We start from the raw sequence: 22,292 nt of genomic DNA, 5'->3' as shown, positions 1-22,292 counted from the left end.
TTGGACACCCCTGGTCTAGTCATTTACATTTACTTTTGAGACAGAAAATGTGAGTTGTTGCAACAGAAAGAAAACTATAGTCACTGTACAAACATTATCTCTCTCCTAACTCCTTAGAACAAAGGTATTAGTTTCTTTGTAAAAGATACTAATTGAGCCTTCAGTGCCACAGGGGAAAACCTCCTGGATAGACAGGGGTGGGGAACAAGGGCTGCAATCCAATTACCTTTTCAGGATTCCCCCAATGAATATGCATGAGATCTATGCATACAGTGGAGGCAGTGCATGCAAATAGATCTCAAGCATATTTGTTGACCAATTCAAAATTATACAGTGAGACTTTTCAATTAATTAAACTAGCTCAATACATTCTAATCTAAAAGAAGCTAACAATTCATCTATTACAGAATTAGCCTTTTTTCCGAGTGGGAGTTCCCGGTTTGGGTGTCCTATCTCTGAAGTTGCTTGTAGTTGAAATGACATTGAATGCAGGAAGGAAAGAGGAGCCTTTACCAGTCCTAGCTCCTGAAGATGCTTAATAGCGAAACACAGGTCTGTGTCGGGTTTGCGACGTTTAACATTTTGGAAGAACTACAGTGAGCAAGGTTTACATGAAGTGAAAAGATGATTGCGGCACAATAATGAAGATCTGATTGGAATGGTGCCATGAGACAGAGATCAATATAAATAAATCTGATATCTAATGGATACTTCAAGATTTTTTAAATAAGTTATAAAGATAGGGAGGGCGCTGTATGTATTATAAGTTGGACGATTTTGAAAATGTATTTATATATTGTAATGATTACGAAAATGTGTGAATATATTGTTCTTTAATAAATTTTTTAATAGATTAATTGTTTACTTCTTTTAGACTGGAATGCATATTTATTAGGAAAATCCTGAAAATCCAACTGGATTGCGGCCCTCGTTCCCCACCCCTAGGGTAGAAAATACTTCTACCATATGTGTAGATACAAAAGTCTGCTACCTAAGGCAGCATAACAATAGGAAAATGACCAAATATAAACATAAATAAAATATACGTATGAGGTAAACTTGGAAATCACCAACTGAAACATTGACACTTCAAAACTGTTGATAAAAAGAACTCAATACATGACCATGTTGGGCAGTTTGCTTTTATAAGACACTAAGGGGGGAATTCATCAATTGGCGCTAACCGCATTCAAGTACGCTTAAGAAGCCCATTATGTTACTATGGGTATCTTTAGCATTTAGCACATGCTAACACAGTACCATCCATTGATGAATTCCCCCCTACAGGCTGGATTTAGTAAAGACACCCAAAGTTAGGTGCTGGAAAACTCTGTGCTGTAATCGCATTCTGTAAAGCAGTGTCTCGCAAACTTTTTTAGCTCCAGCACACTAAACAGAGCAAATGTTTTTCGGGGCAAAATTGCAAAACCCGCCAAAAAATTAAGGTCTCCTTTTACTAAGGTACGCTAGCGTTTTTAGCGTGTGCACAAGATTAGCGTGTGCTATAGCATGGACCAGCTGAAAAATTACCGCCTGTTTAAAAGGAGGCGGTAGCGGCTAGTGAGCGTAGCAATTTAGCACGTGCTATTCCGCGCGTTAAGGCCCTAATGCACCTTTGTAAAAGGAGCCCTAAATTTGAGAGTTATTTATTTAGAATTCTTTAAGTTATGTATGGATAATTGTAACAACAGTGGAACTACAGTAGGTAAAATAGAATTGCTAATCAATGCTTGTTTTTGAGTGCAAATTAACTCAAACCATGGCTCGATAGTCAACAAGCAAACAAGTATTCATCATCCACCATCTGCAGTCATTTTATTTTTTCTTGATTTAATTGCTGGCAGAGCTGAAAATCCAAGTTTGCAATGATAAGATCCAGCCTTGATTGCTTTGTTGCTCAAATTTGGATAACTACTGCACTTTGGTTACAGAAATTAGATAGTTCAAAGTCGGATAGATGCTGGCACTGTCATCTCAAAGCCAGGACATTGGACCATTTACTGTATTATTGTCCCTTGATACTTAAATTTTGGAGATCCATATGGGATCAGATGAACAAAATATTGGAAAATCCAGTGGCATTGACGTACGATACCATCCTATTTGGTAAGTTAATGAGAGCTAAAAGCCAAATATCTGCTAGGAATAACAAACTTCTCTTTATAATGACAGAGGTTGCCATACAACTTATATTGAAGATTTGGAAGAATTGGGATAGCTTAAATTACACTTTCTGGTGGGAATCTCTTAACATTAGCATTCGCATTCCCGTCACCTGCAACTGAAAGCTAATCACCATCAATCAATAATCACACAACTCAGTTTTATTGGAATAAATATTTGGCCGCAGCTTTATTATCTATCTGAATATTATCTTCACTTACAATGCAATCTGTGTCCAAAAACCAACAAACCCCCAATGCATATTTCACACACCCCAAGGGAGCTATTCGGTGTCGAAACTAGCTCCAGTTAAGTCTTTAAATTTATAACATTCCCCCAAACGGCCCACGGTAACGCAAGGCCATGCTTCCCCTCCCCTCCCCCCAAACATGACCCACGGTGACGCAAGGTCATGCTTCCCCTCCCCCCAAACATGATCCACGGTGACGCAAGGTCATGCTTCCCCTCGCAGCGGTATCGCATACGAGTGTCACATTTATTTATTTATTAACTGCTCATCTCCCAGATCCAACTGGGCCAAACCCCATTTTCCGCCCCACCCAAAGCTGCGACCATCTCCCCCCCAACCCCATAAGCTCCACCAAACCCACTCAAGTCGACATATAACATGTAAACCCCCCACCCCACCCCACAACACTGACACAAAACATAACATCAGCACAAATGGGAGGGAGGGAGGGATAATCTTTTCCTGAAGAGACTACTCTACTGTTCCCCTTTCCTCACAGAATTCACTCCAGAGTGCCACAACATCCAACCAATCACGTGACTGCTCCACCCCATCACCTTAGCAACCTCCCTAATCATTTTTCTTTCTTACAAGCTCTATCTATTAACCCTTTCTTACCTCCTCTTATAAAATTGTCAATCCTTATTCTACAGACCCTTGATCACACCTCATATATTCCCCTCACTATCTGTCCCCCCTCCCATTTTACCCACACCATCATTCAATAAATATTACCAGCCGGTGACATCAGCTCAGCTAATGTTATATCACACCAGATGAATCTGGTGTTCTTCTTAACATTAGCATTCGCATTCCCGTCACCTGCAACTGAAAGCTAATCACCATCAATCAATAATCACACAACTCAGTTTTATTGGAATAAATATTTGGCCGCAGCTTTATTATCTATCTGAATATTATCTTCACTTACAATGCAATCTGTGTCCAAAAACCAACAAACCCCCAATGCATATTTCACACACCCCAAGGGAGCTATTCGGTGTCGAAACTAGCTCCAGTTAAGTCTTTAAATTTATAACATTCCCCCAAACGGCCCACGGTAACGCAAGGCCATGCTTCCCCTCCCCTCCCCCCCAAACATGACCCACGGTGACGCAAGGTCATGCTTCCCCTCCCCCCAAACATGATCCACGGTGACGCAAGGTCATGCTTCCCCTCGCAGCGGTATCGCATACGAGTGTCACATTTATTTATTTATTAACTGCTCATCTCCCAGATCCAACTGGGCCAAACCCCATTTTCCGCCACAAGCGGTGACAGCCTCGAGCTTGTCACCGCTCCCCCCACCACATAAGCTGCGGCCAACAGCTTTAAAACAAGTCTCCAATAAAATAGGCCAAACCTATGCCTGAAAGGTTGACAGCATCAGGACAATAATGTCCATGGAAAATAGCTGCAACAAACTCATGAGAAACCACTCTAAACCCCCACATGCTATCCATAACTCCAAAAGCTTAGTATTAAACCCACTCAATAGCAACCATGTCCCAATCCTCCTTACACACTCAATAGAGGACCAAACAAAACAAAAAGGGGTGGGGGCATTAGGGAAAACACAGACAGCAGACAACAGATCCTGCCTCAGGGGCAGTATGAAATCCTCTCCCTTTGCTGAACAAATGGCACAACCCACCAAAAGAATCATAAGGGAAGCAGAATAGAAGATTAGAAAACTGTCTTTGCTGGAAAAGGATTAGCAAGGGTCACTCCCAACAAATGCTCCATATACCTAACCATAAAATCTATAGTCCATGCCCCACTGGACTCAGAAACAGCTAAGAAAATCCTCACCAGCCCAATAGAATGGTAAACAAGATATTGCACATTCCCGTTACTCCACACACACACGTATAAAAGAATCCAAATTCCTGATCCTTCCAAGAAGGTGACCGGGGAATAGGCAATTGCATTTAACCTGCAGTCAACCCAACATCTCCAGACAGCTACCCCGTGAACACAATAGCAGGTCGAGAAGGTGCCAGTTTACCCACTCGATAATCTGCCCAGTGCTGCAAAAAGGCTAATCGCCAGAGCACCACTACAAATCATGAAGTGCACACATCAGGCAATACTGCAAACAAATGTCACTAAACCCTCATACAAAAAACAAACAAACAAGTAAACCCTGCACATGGACACCAGATCACACGCACCCACAACCAATTTCATAACTTCCATAAAATCCCCACACCAGCAAATGTCAAGTGAACCATCTTCTAAAATCATCCTACAAACAAACAATACAGTACTAATAGAACATGTGGCTGCTCCATATGAGAAAGGAGCAATGCACCTCTGGCACCCAAAATTGCAGAAAATGAGTCAAACAAAGCAGTTTGGCTCTCAGCACCTATCCAGCGCCTTGCAGTTCCTCCAGTCTGAGGACACAAACAAAGCCACTTAGAAAAAACATAAGGACAGATAAAGACCAAAATGCCCAGCCAGTATACCCCTCCACAGTAACAATTAACTCCTCTCTCCCAGAGAGTCCATGTGCCTATCCAAAGCCGTCCTGAATTCAGAAACTATTTCATGCATCTACTACTCCTACACCTACTGGAATTCCAAAACTATTTCATGCATCTACCTCACCTTCTATAACAATGTAGCGCCATACCGTACTGCAGAGCCCAGCACTGCTGCACTGCATCCCCTGCCCTCTTACTTTGGATTTGCTGTCAAATAAAAGGGGAGTCATCTCATGTATAGTTAGGCCACATAGGTATTTAAACATCACTATTATCTCCCTTCTCATGCTCCTCCTCAAAGTATACAGATGGAGATCATGAACTCAGTTCCCATATGCCTATAGGACATAGACCATCAACCCTTGTAATAGCCTTCCTTTGAACTGAACTTAAATGTACACAAAATTCACAAGGAGGTCTCACCAAAATTTGTAGAGGGGCAGCAAACTTCCATTGTCCTGCTGGCCATACTGATTCCCATGCATCCAAACATCTGTCTAGCTTTTGCTAGCACTGTTACAACCTGGTTGCCTCCTGAAGCTCATCACATACAATCACACCAAACCCGCACTCCTCATTCGTACACCAAGGTCTTCACCCTTTAATCGCACCATTCCCTTGTGGTTTAGCAATGCAAATGCATGACCTGGCATTTCTAAACAAGAAATCTGAGCTGCACAATATGAAGCCATTCTACAACTTAAGCCCATCCTCGTTAGGCACACTATCAGGACTGTCTGGTCCATTACTGCTTTGGCCTCCTACAACAATCCCACTTACATAATTGTGAAAAGAACAAGCCCAATAACAAACCTTCAAACACACTACCGATAAGATCCTCCCTTGGCATAACCATCTCCTGGGACCACAACCCACTGACACCTTACTGACCAACTAGTTCCTGCCCCAGACCACCAGTGGAGCCCTCCATACCGAGAACACTGAATACGATATGCCTATGAAAATGGTAAAATGACTAAAATCAAAATACACCATATTCACCACACTCCCCTTATCTAATGCCAAGATCACCCAAAGAAAGTAAGCAGATTTGTCGATCCAAATCTGTCTCTAGTGAATCCCCAAGCTCTGTTGTAAAAGTGTTTCTATTGAGATACTCACCAATAAGTCAAACTTACCGGTCTGTATATCCCTAGTGCTGCCTTTTCTCCATTTGTTGTGGAGGGAAACCATATTCTCCCTGCTCTATTCATGCATTACCCACTCCCTACTCTACAGAAGCAGTGAGAAGGTAGTCAGCAGAGTCACCAGAACTACCCCCAAATTCTTGCAGTACCCTTGGATGTACCAGCCATTCCCCTCATGGTATCCACCCGTAGTTCTAACGAACCCTCACAAACCCAAGCCACTGAAAATCAATCAGGGTTTTTTACACCTCCTGCTCCAGTCACATGAGGTGTTTGTACACCCTCCCCCCCAAACACTTCAGCTGTGAACCCAGAACAGAAAATATTAGTGAAGAAGTCATCTATCTCTTTACCATCTGCTACTTATTGGCCTCTTGTACCCTTGGGTTCCACAATGCCACTTTTGCATGTCTTCCTATCCCTAATAAATCCAAAAATGTCTTGTCCCCCATCATTATCGTGGCAGCTATTTATCCTTCCATCTCTATCTTTACTTTCCAGACTATTCGACCAGCCCCCTCCCCCCCTTAACTCTATCCAATAGTGCTTCTGATGCCTTGCACCTTATAAGAACAGAAGAACAGAAGAATTGTGATACTGGGACAGACCAAATGTCCATCAAGAACAGTATCCTGTTTCCAACAGTGGCCAACCCAGGACCCAAGAACCTAGTGAGATCCTATAATCCAAATTCTATGCCCTAGTAATAAAACAGAAATTATGCTGCCTATCATAGGAATAAGCAGAGGATTTCCCCAAGCCATCTCAATAAGGCCTTCTCGGTAAGGAAAGTACCCAAACCTTTTTTAAACCCCGCTAAGCTAACTGATTTCACCTCATTCTCCAGCAACGAATTCCATAGATTAATCACATGTTGTGTGAAGACATATTTATCTGGTTTGTTATAAATCTACTACTTAATAGATTAATTGCACACCCCCTAGTCCTAGTATTTTTGGAAAGAGTGAACAAGCGATTCACATCAACCCTTTTCACTGCACTCCACTCAGTATATCCTATACATGACATACACAATAGGTTGTTACCCTTACAATAACTTTGTTTAAGTTTGCTCACCACTTACCTAGATGATTCCCCACTAACACCATAAAAACCTTTACCCTTTAATTTCTCCAGCACAAATAAACCAAACCCTCAACTTTACTACAATGAACCCTCTCCCTTTCCACAGAGACAGACACCAAGAAATCTATTTCCCCCTAACACACACACACCACACACCCAGAAAAACACCACAAGTACATAATATGAATGTACCTGAAACACCAAGAACAGGTCATCTCCAGCTGAGCTAACAAATCAGGACAGCTGACACCATGCTGAATCACCACAGAAAGAATGCCTGTCACAGGAAGATCCAAGAGACCCAGAAAGGCCACAGCACAAAAGGAAAATTAGGAAGATGGCCCCTATTGACATTCCAAACAAAATTTTAAATCACAATACTGTGAATGCTGATGCCATACAGTCATGCAGCCGCTGAGCACATAACTATTGCAATGGCAGCTGCCAGTGCTCCTAAGCTCCCAGACATTGGAACACCAAATCTGTGAAGGCCACAAATCCACAACTCTGCCTAGCTGTAAAAACAAACACCTGAATGCAGCATCGGCACCTCCCAACTCCCTCCTTCTAACACCAGAATTTAGAGTCAAAGCCTCAAACCTATCTAGAAGTGCCCTACCATGTGGCACACAGACCAGCCAGTCACTACCCTCGTGAACTAAAGACCAACCACCTGCCAGCTCCCCTAAACTAGCCTACTAAGAAACAACCTGGCAAAATTACACCTCAACAGAAAGACCTCTCTGTGTCACACAAAATAACCCCAACAGGTAAGTCCCTCTCTCACACACCGTACATTAGCGAGCAAACACCTTTCACATCCCATCTCCCTCACAGCCAACCCACTCTGCTCACTGTCGTGCAGACAGCGCTAACTGCAACTCCACACAGGGGACCGTTGTGCTGCCAGGCTGTGAAACCTCCACAGAAGAGCCCAAACTGCCCCTCTCCATTGCAGTCTCTGCTTAATCAGGCAACAAATCCAGCACCTGACAGACAAAATATCCTGCCCTGACTAAAACACAGACACAGAGAAGGTTAACAAGGCAAAAAATTATCTTACTCAAAATAAACCAAACTTCCTAACATTAAAATCACAATGAAGAAGAATATTTTTAGTAAGAATTAATATACTCTGAAGAGAATAATCTTTTCCTGAAGAGACTACTCTACTGTTCCCCTTTCCTCACAGAATTCACTCCAGAGTGCCACAACATCCAACCAATCACGTGACTGCTCCACCCCATCACCTTAGCAACCTCCCTAATCATTTTTCTTTCTTACAAGCTCTATCTATTAACCCTTTCTTACCTCCTCTTATAAAATTGTCAATCCTTATTCTACAGACCCTTGATCACACCTCATATATTCCCCTCACTATCTGTCCCCCCTCCCATTTTACCCACACCATCATTCAATAAATATTACCAGCCGGTGTTATACTTTTAAAATGGAACGTTTGATGGCTATACAACAGGGAAGTTACAGGAAATTTCTGGATGTTTGGAAGCCATTGGCTAAATTTTGTAAGGAATGATAACTAACTTTATTTTACTGACCTTTAAACATACACATCCAGGGTGGGAGGGAGGGGGAGGGATTTGCATTGGAATTGATTTGGGGATTTTTTAGGTAGTTTCTTGTGGGTATTAATTTTCTTGATTACCAGGTGGGAGGGTGGGGGAAAATAATTGCTTATTAATATCTGTAAGTTTATTGTGCTTTTCTTCTAATATTATATGTACAAGAATAATTTGCATGCATAATTGTAGTTTGAAAATTTAATAAAGATTTAAAAATAAAATTACTTGCTGTTAGTTTTCCAGGACCAATCACATCAAAGAATGATGCTTGTCTGGGCGGTGGCATCTTACGCATGCAGACGCTCATAACATTGACAGACACCTGCATATGCAACGTACATGTCATCTACTGTAATGTATACTTATGAAGCGAATTTTTAAAAATAAAGTAAAATTCTGGAATCTCTCGTGGCACACCCAGACTCTCTTTGAGGCACACAGTTTGAGAGACACTTTGTAGAATCGTACTTACCACCGATTCTCGTGACCAGCTTTGGGCATGGACTTATACCAAGTGACACCTGAGGCTTCTTTTACTAAGGTGCGCTAGCGTTTTTAGCGCACGCAAAAAAATTACCGGACGCTAAACCGCGCGGTACGCTTCTAAAATAACACCAGCTCAATGCTGGCGTTAAGATCTAGCGCATGCGGCAATTCAGCGTGCGCTATTCCGCGCGTTAAGGCCCTAGCGCACCTTAGTAAAAGGAGCCCCTGGTGTAAATCTTGGCATGCCATGCCAGAATTCAACACCATTGTGACTAAATTATGGGAAAGCTTCTGACCTGTCCACACCTCTCCTCTTGATCCTTTCAGGTTGCACGCAAGACAATTTCAGCACGCAACTTTATAGAATAGCATGCTGGCAGAAGCGCATGCAACTCCAAATAACTGCCAATTATTTATTTATTTTATTTTAAAAATTTATATCTTGCTACATCCACATACATAATTAAAATGTAACAAACAATTAAACATCATATAAAATAAAGCATATAAAATTTGCCCTCTACAGATGTTCTCACAGTAAATTTTACAAGGACATAGTAAACCAGAAGTCTACCTACAAATATGAACAAACTCTCCTAAATTGCATCACAGTGGAAGACTGCTTAATTTAAATTAGTAATAAATGCCACCTTGTACTGACACCACGGACTATCGAATTCTTACTTGTCTCACCAAATTCAATGATGGAATTTCAAGATTCATCTGATTCTCTGATCACAATATAGAGAATGGAAACAAATTTTCCCTGTCCCCGCGGGAACTCATTTTCCCATTCTGACAAGTTATTTTCCTGTCCTTGCCCCATTCCTGCATGCTCTGTCCTCATCTCTACAAGCCTAAAACACTATAAAATCATAAGTTAAGGCAGAACAGTGACAAAACTCACCGGATGGGGAAATTGAGTTTCTGTAGGGACGGGATAAAATTTGTCCCCGTGTCATTCCCTATCACAATACTCTACAAGACAGTTGTCCTTCAAAACTTTGAAGATCAAACTCAAAGTCTTGAACTCAATATGTTGGGCAACAGGTAGCCAATGTACATTGCACAAAATTGGTGTAACATGCTTATATTTAGAGGCGTGAGCTATAATTCGAGCCATCGCATTTTGCACAATTTGTAGAGCATGTATCACATATAAGCCAAAATACGAGTTACAATACAATAATCAAATATTGGAGTCAGTAGCATAGCAATCACTGTTCAAAAATTTTCCATTGTGAGATAATCTCTAAATCTCCATAACAATCGAAGTTTACGAAAAACACGTGATACCACAGACTTAGGGCTCCTTTTACGAAGATGCGCTAGGGTTTTTAGCGCACGCACAAAATTACCGCGTGCTATAGTGCATGGGAACCGAAAATCTACCGCCTCCTAAAAAGGAGGCGGTAGTGGCTAGCGCGCTCGGGAATTTAATGCGCACTATTGCGTGCGTTAAGGCCCTAGCGCACCTTTGTAAAAGGAGCCCTTAATGTGAGGCTTAAACAATAACATTGAGTCTAATAAGACACTCAAATATCTACATTGCTGCCCATAATCAGTGCTAATTAGTTAGTTATCTAATTAGGTTGCAGGTGCCTCTCAAGATTGCACACAAAATCCAGCAACCGTTATAGAATCGGGGGGTAAAGTACTAACTTGGGGGTCTGCATTGGATCCTCCCATTAGTGTTGTCGTGTGTGGACTAGATCCCTACTTCACTTCTGTATGTGTGTTTTCTTAAGCTGTGTCATTAATAGTTTTAGGCAACCTCTCCCAACACGATCTCATTTCAGAATCTTGCCAGATAAGGCGTCAGCAGTAACACCTAAAAGCTCTCTGGACTCTGGTGAGGGCAAAAGTGCCAATGGGACTTTCAGGAGTTAAAAAAACAAAAAGAACTTAATACTGACACAGATGCTTATGCTATCCCAACTAGATTCTGTAACTCTCTCTAGGCTGGCATTATCTTATGCACAAACTACAACTGATATAAAATACAGCAATAAGACTAATATTCAAACTGAAAAAAATATGATTCCATCTCACCTTACTACAGTATACTGCACTGGCTACCTTCAAACTATCCTGTGTAATATTCCACACCCTATATGCGAACTCCACAGAGCCACTTATAAACATTTTCATCAACTCCTAGTCAATGTCAGCCAGAAAATTTTAAACATTTCAATTGATCCTTCCTTCTCCCACCTCATTACTCGCCTACCTCGGCACCAAGACCCGGAACAATCTTCCAATAAGACAGGACCTAACTACTCCTAATTTCGAAAGACATATACTCCATTGATACTTAGCAAGTATGCTCATCCATAGCAACCTACACAGCATTTCACCCTTCCAGAAACCACAAGAACTCCCTTCCCAAACTTTATATAACTTAATCACACTAATCTAACTCAACTATATTATATTTCAAACTGCTGTACTGTAATTCTAATGACAGCTCAATGTTCCCCTCTATTGAATGATTACATCTCCTATCTCCAGTAACTATCTCATAGTATATTGTTTACTTTATATTTTATTGTTGTAACTCCTAAATGTAATGTAAATGTCTTGATTTGAAAGTCACCTTGAACCTAGATAGGCATAGAGAAAGTGGCCTCAAACTCATGGCCTGGGGGCCACATGCAACCCGCCAGGTACTATTTTGAGGCCCTTGATATGTTTATCATAATCACAAAAGTAAAATAAAACAGTTTCTTGATCATATGTCTCTTTAGCTATAAATTACAATATTATTAAGACTTTGCCAAAAGGAAAGATTTATAAACTATAAAGAGTTTTACCTCATGCAAAATTGTCATTTCTTTAATAAGACATTAACCTATGACTATTGGCTAATCCCAGCAATCAGCCTTCCAGCTAACTTTATGAAAGAGTGTACATTAAGTTCAATTCTTCTATCTTTGTTTTATTTTATAAGAAATCTTGGATCCAAATTTGAGGACTTGAGCATTTTAGTTAATATATGATTTAATGTTATTGGAATGTTTCTTGCTTTATGTAGAATTGCTAATTTGCTTTCTGTACAAGGTATTCTTGATTATATGATTTGAAAATCAATAAATATATTTAAACATAATAAGACATTAACTATTTTTTTCTGCGGCCTTCCAAGTACCAACAAATCCAAAATGTGGCCCTGCAATGGGTTTGAGTTTGAGACCACTGGCATAGAGTGACCCAGAAATTGAGGATTAGATTAGATTAGATACTGTATACCCTAGATTTATCATTTAAAATATCCCAGTAGAGTAGACTCTCTGATAACCGGAACTTAATTAACTAGAACTCTGAAGGAACCAGAAAAAAAATCTAAGAAATACTGTAATACTTTAAATAAAAATAAAATCAATTTCTGGTGGAAATGTAAGTATACACTTGGCACACCACATCTAAGTACGCCCATGCTTTGCCTACCACATGTCCGGTAGTTTCTCTGGAACAGTTTATGGTATGGCACAGTATGGGGTATAGTATTAGTTAGGCCTATTTTTAATAGTAACTTTCAAGCAACCAGAAATTACATTTATCTAGCATCTATCAATCCCCATGGGTACTGGTTAACTGAGAGTCTACTGTATTTCAGTGGACACAGGGCTGGTGCAAGGGTATTATGTGCTCTGGGTGAATCTTCAGCTATATACCCCTCTGCAATCAAGTAACTTTGAGGCCTCAACCCTGACCACTTTACTAGGCAGGCTGGATGGACCATGTTACTACGGAAATTTAACCAGCTAGGTAGGCTTCTACATGGTTAAGTCCTGGTGACTGGCCCTAGAGCAGATACTGAGCAGATAGTGAGTTTTATTATTGAAATTCTATTTTACAAATATTTGTATTTTTTACTGTATTATTGTATTTTGCTGATTGTCCAGCTCTTTTTAGTGTAAACCGCCTAGAACTTTTGGTTATGGCAGTTTAAAAGAATAAAGTTATTATTATTATACTGAGTGATACTAAAACACATAATGCCATTGAATATCAGCACTGATTGTAGTGGTGAAGCAAGGGTGAGTGGCGCCCTCTTCTCCACCCCCCGCTCTTTTTAGTGTAAACCGCCTAGAACTTTTGGTTATGGCAGTTTAAAAGAATAAAGTTATTATTATTATTATTATACTGAGTGATACTAAAACACATAATGCCATTGAATATCAGCACTGATTGTAGTGGTGAAGCAAGGGTGAGTGGCGCCCTCTTCTCCAACCCCCGCTCCTTCTTGACCCCCTCTGCCGTGTATGCGCCCCTTCCCTTCCCCCATACCTCTTTAATTTTCTCAGCGCAAGTAGCATCATGAACTTGCTGCCTGTGTCTTGTTGGCTCTCGCTCTGATGTCACTTCCTAGACGCGGGCCCGGAAGTGACATCATAAAGAGCTGACACCAACGTGGGCAGCAAGTTCATGATGCTGCTTACGCCGGGAAAATGAAAGAGATACGAGGTAAGGGAAGGAGCGTGTCGCTTATCCAACTTCCAAGCGACATACTGGTTAAAATATAATGGGGAAACATATATAAAAATAAAAAAACACCAATAACGGTACAATTAAAAGGAGCAAAAACAACAATAATCAAATCTGCAATGTAGGCTTTTAAACCTAACTCCTCCTCTCCCTAAGAGATCCCATGTACCTGTCCCATGCTTTCTTGAATTCAGACACAGTCTTTGTCCACTTCTACCGGGACACTATTCCACACATCTACCACCCTTTCTGTATTTCCTTAGATTACTACTGAATCTATCATCTCTTAACCTCATTCTATGCCCTCTCACTCTGAAGTTTCCTTTCAGTTGAAAGAAACTCGCCTCGTGTATTATGCCACATTGGTATTTAAATATCTCTAGCTTATCTCCCCTCTCCCACCTCTTAAAGTAACTATTGTCACCCTTTGTTTTACAAACCCTGGGACCCGACACGGTCCATGTTTCGGAGAACACGCCTTCTTCAGGGGTCCATGAGTTGTAAGGGTTAAAGCAAACCGCAATATAAATTGGAAATAATCAAAGTGCCTATGTTAAAGCAATCAAAGCGATCCAACTGTACACCGCAAAAGCGAGATGCTGAAGCGAAATCATCTCGTTTTTACGGTGTACAGTTGGATCGCATTGATTGCTTTAACATAGGCGCTTTGCTTATTACCAATTTATATTGCGGCTTGCTTTAACCCTTACAACTCATGGACCCCTGAAGAAGGCGTGTTCTCCGAAACATGGACCGTGTCGGGTCCCAGGGTTTGTAAAAAAAGGGGTGACAATAGTTACCGCATTTTATATTTGGTTTAATAAACACAGCCTGTATCTTGTACATACTGTCTGCAGTTTTCTCTTTTGTTTTCTTTCAGTTTGTCTGGCAGGATCTATTGTTTTGCTTTAAACATGGATGACCTGTGCCTAAAAGAAGTGGTGCGTGAAGCTCTGCTGTCATTTACTGTATTACTGAAGCTACTAGCCTTTAAGAAGCTGCTGCTATAGGCAGCTGGCCGTCTTGCCTAATAGTTGGGGCAGCCCTTGCACCACCCTCATTTTGGATGCTCATGGGGGGAGGGGGGCAGATTGCCTTGAGCCGCCCTGCGGCTATGACCAACTGTATAAAGATAGGATTGACTTTTATGTGGTTCTATTTATTTTTATGTGGTTCTATTTAACCTTGGCCAGTTAAGTGCTGAATATTGGAACTTTACTGACCAAATGCCAACTCCACCAGCAGAACATCCTCAAATAGCTAGTTTTGGTTTGGGTGCTAAGTGCACAAGTTCAGTGGCACTAACTGATTTAGTGTTGCTACATATGACCAGTTAACTCCAAACAAGTGGCAGATGAAATTTAATTTGGACAAATGCAAAGTAATGCACATTGGGAAGAATAACCCAAATCACAGTTACTGGATGCTAGGGTCCACCTTGGGGGTTAGCGCCCAAGAAAGGGATCAGGGTGTCATTGTAGACAATACGATGAAACCTTCCACCCAATGTGCGGCGGCTAAAAAAGCAAACAAGAAGCTAGGAATTATTTTAAAAGGGATGATTAACAAGACTAAAGATATCATAATGCCTCTGTATTGCTCCATGGTGCGACCTCACCTGGAGTATTGCGTTCAATTCTGGTCTCCTTATCTCAAGAAAGTTATAGCAGCACTAGAAAAGGTTCAAAGAAGAGCAACCAAGATGATAAGGCGATGGAACTCCTCTTGTATGAGGAAAGACTAAAAAGGTTAGGGCTCCTCAGCTTGGAAAAGAGACGGCTGAGTGGCGTAGAACGGATACAAGTGGATCGATTTTTCACTCTGTCAAAAATTATAAAGACTAGGGCACACTCGATGAAACTGCAGGGAAATACTTTTAAAACCAATAGGAGGAAATATTTTTTCACTCAGAGAATAGTTAAGCTCTGGAACACGTTGCCAGAGGCTGTGGTAAAAGCGGATAACATAGCTGGTTTTAAGAAAGATTTGGACAAATTCCTGGAGGAAGAGTTCATAGTCTATTATTAAGACATGGAAGAGCCTCTGCTTGCCCTGGATTGGTAGCTTGGAATATTGCTACACTTTGGGTTTTGACTAGGTTTTGGGTGTTTGGGTTTTGGTTTTTGGGCTTGATGGACCATTGGCCTGACCCAGTAAGGCAATTCTTATATTCTTATGTAATTGGTCAGCAGCCATTTTTGGCAAGTTTAAGTGGGCTATATGTCTTCTAAAAATAAAAAATAAAAAATCACTTTGCTTATCGACCCCTCAGTATTAACACTGGAGAACTTACTAGATTTTCTCTTTCATACTGTTTTCTTGGATTCCCCTATGTTTGGGAACTGACTTTGAATGACTGAAGTACTCATCAGCCACAAATATTCATAACAATATTTCTTGCTACTTGCTGTAGCTTGTTTATTCTGTTTTACACACCCAGAAACACTTGAATTTTACTGGTTTGGTATGATAACTCGAAGTTATATTTGTTTCATAGCCTATTGTAGTTTCTAGAATATCGCTGGATTTACTAAGCAGCGTAAGGGCATTTTACCGTGAGCCAGTGAGGTAAATAGTCCAACGCTCATAAGAATTTAATGAGTGTCAGAGCATTTACCTCACTGGCCCATGATAAAATGCTCTTACACCTCCATAATGGGTTGCACTAATCAGTTTTAATGGTCATGCAAGTAATGGCAAAATTAGCACATGGCCGTTAATACAAGAAAAAAAAAAAAAGAGGAAATTGACCATTTTATCCCTGCAGTAAAACTGGCCTTAACTTGCAAGAAAAACCCACATAAGGACAAGATAAAGCCGTGTTTTACCACTGTTTGGTAAAAGGTCCCTCTACTACTATTATTTATCACTTATATAGCGCTGAAAGGCATATGCAGCACTATACATTTTGACATTTAATAGACAGTCCCTGCTTGGAAGAGCTTACAATCTAACTTGGACAGACACACATGACATATAGGGTTGGGGATGGGTGAGGTGAGAGGAGTTGAAAGCACTCTCAAAGAGGTGGGCTTTTAACTGGGCCTTGAACACTGCAAGTGACGGAGCTCGCTGTAGGGATTCGGGCAGCTTGTTCCAAGCATACGGCACAGCAAGATAGAAGGGACGGAATCTGGAGTTGGCAGAGGAAGAGAAGGGCACAGATAGGAGGGACTTACCAGCTGAGCGGAGCTTGTGTGTGTGTGTGGGGAGGGGGGGAATGGAACATAGGTGGAGATAAGTTTAAAGTTTGTACATAAAGGAAAGGATTAACCTATGAACTAGGTGAGGCTCTGACCCAGGATGCCAGTGCTAAAGGGCATCAAACACCCAGAGTCGTGATGACATTGACCCATAAGTTAAACTCCCTGTGGCTTGAACACTTCCCCTTCCTCCTCCCTCTTCTGACACTGCTGCCCGGTCCCATCAGGGTGCGGATTCATAGGCCAGCAGTCACGAGCGGGAAGGGCCAGCATCAGTTAGTATAGCACTTCCCTCCTCCCTCCTCTGATGCTACTGTTTGACACCGACGCTGAAAATATTAGTGCCGCTGAAAATGTACACTTGAAGTTAGCACCCAAGCCAAAACTAACTATTTGAGGATGTTCCGCTGGTGGAGTTGGCATTTGGTCAGCAAAGTTCCAATATTCAGTGCTTAACCGGCCAAGGCTACTGCATAAATAGGACCACATAAAAGTCAATCCTATCTTTATACAGCTGATCATAGCAGCAGGGGCTCAAGGCAGAAGCATCAGGAGGAGATAGAAGAGAACTGGCTGAGGGGCATTAGCCAAGACACCACCATCTCTTCAGCCAGCCCTGCATATACTGCTTAATTATCTCAATTGAAATCTTCAATGTAATATATAATAATTTCATCACAGCCTCTTACAATATAAACCATAACAACCACATGCTTCTGACCCCTACTCTTAAAAAAAAAAATTCCCCTCAGACACACAAGAATAAACATCCCTTCTTTTCTTACGTTTCTCTTCAGTCTATCCTCTTGGTGCCTCGTATCATGGTCCTTTGCTCTAGAATAGAAAAACAACAATCATAAATGAGCCACAAAAACAAAGTTGCAGATAAATAAGGAACATAATATTATGAAGAGCTAACAAAAAAAATAGCAAATACCCACTGCGGCTGAATGTTTTCAAATATTAAAAAAGTGGATACTCAAATTAGGAAATTGATTACAGATGCAGAAATATTTCAGAACAGTTACAAAACAGGAAGAAGGAAATATGCGGTGGAATCAGTCCCCAGGTTGAATTCAGTTTATCTGTTTAAGTGAAACCTACCAAATAGCATACAGGTACTGTTTAGCACTGATTTCTATCCCCCTCCAAAAATTATTAAAACTCAGAATCAAACTATTTCTCTTTCCTTTTCCTAAGTACTCCCTCCCTCCCCATTCTTCTAAATCAAGTATGTGAGAGAAGTAACATATGACCTACATGCACTATGGGCCTTGGTGATTAACTGCCTCATAAAACTTGTTTTTGTGGTGTGGGAAGATGGTAGAATGTTTCAAAATAGGTAGAAGGCTGTCAAACAGCCGCAGGACATCACTACAGCTGAGCTACCATGTCATAAATCATGTGAGGGTATAAGGATCAGCAGTAAAATCAGTTAAACAAAATGGTAATTATTTCCTCACCTAGTTATAACAAGGAGAGACATTCAGAATCATATTGAGCTCTTTGTGAGCTTTTAAATAAAATATTGCCCATTGCAGATGAAAAAATCTTCAAATTAAGCAGAAATATCTGGATAGTGGCTGTTGCAAGCATGGTCCCTTTTTAAGGACACAGTCACCGAGACGCAAAATCTATATATACTGCGTATCAACAAGGGATCCAAGAGGAAAAAGAACAAGGAACCGGCGTGGCTCACTGTAGCGGTGAAGAAAGCGATCAAAGACAAGAAGACTTCGTTTAAGGAATGGAAAAGGTCAAAAACAGATGAAATCTAGAACAAGCACAAGCAACATCAAAGCAGGTGCCATAAGATGGTAAGAGGGGCCAAAATAGATTACAAGGAAAAAATAGCCAAGGAGGCAAAATTTTGATATATTAAGGGGAAATGACCCGCGAAGGAAATGGTGGGGCCATTGGATGACCATGGAATAAAGGGAGTGCTAAAGGAGGACAAAGCCATCGTCAACAAACTGAGCACATTTTTTGCATCTGTGTTTACCGAAGAGGATATACACAACATACCGGAAGCCGACAGGCTATACATGGGAAACGAAGACGGGAAACTAACAGGGTTGATGGTCAGTCCAAAAGAGGTATGCAAGCAGATTGATAGGCTTAAAAATGATAAATCCCCGGGACCAGATGGCATCCATACGAGGGTAATCAAAGAATTGAAAGGGGCTATAGCTGAACTGCTTCAACTAATAGCCAATCTGCCAATCAAATTGGGAAGGATTCCGGAAGACAGGAAGGTGGCGAATGTTACGCCGATCTTCAAGAAAGGTTTGAGGGGTTATCCGAGAAACGACAGACCGGTGAGTCTGACCTCAGTACCGGAAAAGATGGTAGAGGGGCTGATAAAAGACCGCATCGTTGAGCACCTTGATAGACATGATCTGATGAGAACCGCCAGCATGGCTTCAGCAAAGGAAGAACTTGCTTGACGAACTTGCTGCACTTCTTCGAGGGAATAAACAGGCAGATAGACAAGGGCGACCCGGTCGACATTGTATATCTGGATTTTCAGAAGGCATTTGACAAGGCCCCGCATGAACAACTACTTCAAAAAATTGCGAGCCATGGAATCGAGTGTGAAATACTCACATGGATTAAAAACTGGCTGGCGGATAGGAAACAGAGAGTGGGGGTAAATGGACAATACTCGGACTAGAAAAGCGTCATGAGTGGAATGCTGCAAGGTTCGGTGCTTGGGCCCGTGCGCTTCAACATATTTATAAATGACCTGAAAATTGGTAAAGAAGAGCGAGGTGATTAAATTTGCAGATGATACAAAATTATTCAGAGTAGTGAAGACGGAGAAGGATTGCAAAGACCTGCAACGTGACATAAACACGCTCGAGCAATGGACCACGACAATGGCAAATGAGGTTTAACGTGGATAAGTGCAAGGTGATGCATGTCGGTAACAAAAATCTTATACACGAATACAGGATGTCCGGTGCAGTACTCGGAGAGACCCCCAGAAAAGAGACTTGGGAGCACTAGTAGACAAGTCAATGAAGCCATCTGCACAGTGTGCAGCGGCGGTGGTAAAAAGGGCAAACAGAATGCTAGGAATGATTAAGAAGGGGATCACAAACAGATCGGAGAAGGTTATCATGCCTCTGTACCAGGCCATGGTGCGCCCCTACCTGGAATACTGCGTCCAGCACCGGACGCCATACATGAAGAAGGACATGGTATTACTCAAGAAGAGGTTAAGGGGCTGGAGGAGTTGCTGTACAGTGAGAGATTAGAGAAACTGGGCCTCTTCTCCCTTGAAAAGAGGAGACTGAGAGGGGACATGATCGAAACATTCAAGATAATGAAGGGAATAGACGTAGTAGATAAAGACAGGTTGTTTACCCTCTCCAAGGTAGAGAGAATGAGAGGGCACTTTCTAAAGTTAAAAGGGGATAGATTCTGGACAAACGTAAGGAAGTTCTTCTTCACCCAGAGAGTGGTAGAAATCTGGAACGCTCTTCCGGAGGCTGTTATAGAGGAAAACACCCTCCAGGGATTCAAGACAAAGTTAGACAAGTTCCTGCTGAACCAGAACATATGCAGGTAAGGCTAGACTCATTTAGGGCACTGGTCTTTGACCTAAGGGCTGCCGCGTGAGCAGACTGCTGGTCACGATGGACCACTGGTCTGACCCAGCAGCGACAATTCTTATGTTCTTATGTTGCTAAATATCCAAGCAGAGCAGTGAAATGCTGGCACTATCCAGCTATCCTAAGTTATCTGGATCAATTGTGTCTTCATTCTGACTCCATCCCTGGACTCACCCAACCGTCGTGAACACATCTTTTAAATCCAGTGTCATAAAAGAGCACGATCCCTGCTCCTCTATTGAATAGAACCGTTAAAGTTGTGAGGAGCAGGGATTGTGCTCTTTTTTTTGACACTGGATTTAAAAGATGTGTTCATGGCGGGTTCACTGAGGCAAAACAAGAGACCTGTGGAGAGTTGATGTCCAAGATGAAGGCTTCATTGAAACAACTTGATAATCCACATGAAATTGTCTAGGACCTAATACACTTAGAACCACCAATGTGAAATGGGTCAGAACCCTGAAAGAACTCTGAATTCAGCATCTGAGAGAGATGCTCAACGTGTTTATCTGAACATCTGATTTGAAGACGAACATTGCCAGATAAGTTTTTATATTAAGAGCATGGCATTTGCCATTTATGAGAGATGGGCATTTACAAATATGTCATTACTAGTGCAATGATTGAGAACTGAGCCATTGACCAGCAGGCTGTTTGGCCCAGATTGGTTTCACGGTCTCACAAGTTTGAGCAATCTCTCTGAGCACTTTGGTAGTATATAATATTCTATGTTTACGTACATTTGAAAGATTTAAATATTGCCTGAAGCTATTTTTCTGATACTGTTTGCCTTCTTGTTCCGGTGCCTTTACTTGGACCTTTTGTCCCCTGCTCCAGTCGGGTTTCCTGCAATTAATTGGGTGCCAGCATTTATAATAATAATAATAACAGTTTATATACCACAGGACCGTGAAGTTCTTTGCGGTTGCTACAAATTGAGTAGAATTAAAAGCTAGTGACTAACAGCTCTAGAGATCAGTTATTGTGGAATAAGGTTGTACAAATCAGCCACCTAAGTACTTCAGGAACAAGTATGTTTTTAGGCGTTTCCTAAATTCCCCGTAACTAGTAAGCATAAGTAATTGTTCCAGATCTTTACCCCATAATGCTGCCTGATGTGAGAAAAGATGTTGATGATGTCTTTTAAATTTACATCCTCTATCCGGTGGAGAAACAAAATTCAAGTGTGAGCTTCTCTTATGTCTATTGGCAGGCATAAATGCAGGCCTTTGGCAGGCATAAGTGCTCGAACCCAAAATTAGGCGCTAACGCCTGGATTCTATATATGGCGACTAATGTTGCGCAAGCTGCCTATTAAAATGTTTTATTAATAATATTAACAAGCTGTCTGTTAAACCCTCCTTTTACAAAACCACACAAGAGGTTTTTAGTGTCGGCCAGCTTGCTGAATGCTCTGTGCTGCTCTGACACTCACAGGAACTCTATGACTGTCGGCGCAATGCAGAGCATTCAGCATGCAGGCCGGTGCTAAAAACCTCTTCTGTGGTTTTGTAAAATAAATAATAAAACCCTTAGTGCGCATGTGCACTTCAAACTCCGTGATCCCTGCCTCTGTGCTTCCGTGCCACACATGCGCAGTAGAAGGAGCTAGTGGCATTTCCCCATCGCCCTCCCTCGGTGACGCTGGCTCCTTCTACTGCGCATGTGGAGGCACCTTAAGCACGGATTCTCGGAGGTGGCGACCACGGCGGCGACTCCCCCTCCCGCCCTCACTCCGTCTGAAAGGACCAAGGAAAGCACAAAAATAACGGAAGCAGG

The sequence above is a fragment of the Geotrypetes seraphini genome, chromosome 12 (assembly GCF_902459505.1).
Source record: "Geotrypetes seraphini chromosome 12, aGeoSer1.1, whole genome shotgun sequence".
In the NCBI taxonomy this organism is placed as follows: domain Eukaryota; kingdom Metazoa; phylum Chordata; class Amphibia; order Gymnophiona; family Dermophiidae; genus Geotrypetes; species Geotrypetes seraphini.
Note: the sequence above shows the minus strand (reverse complement) of the source record.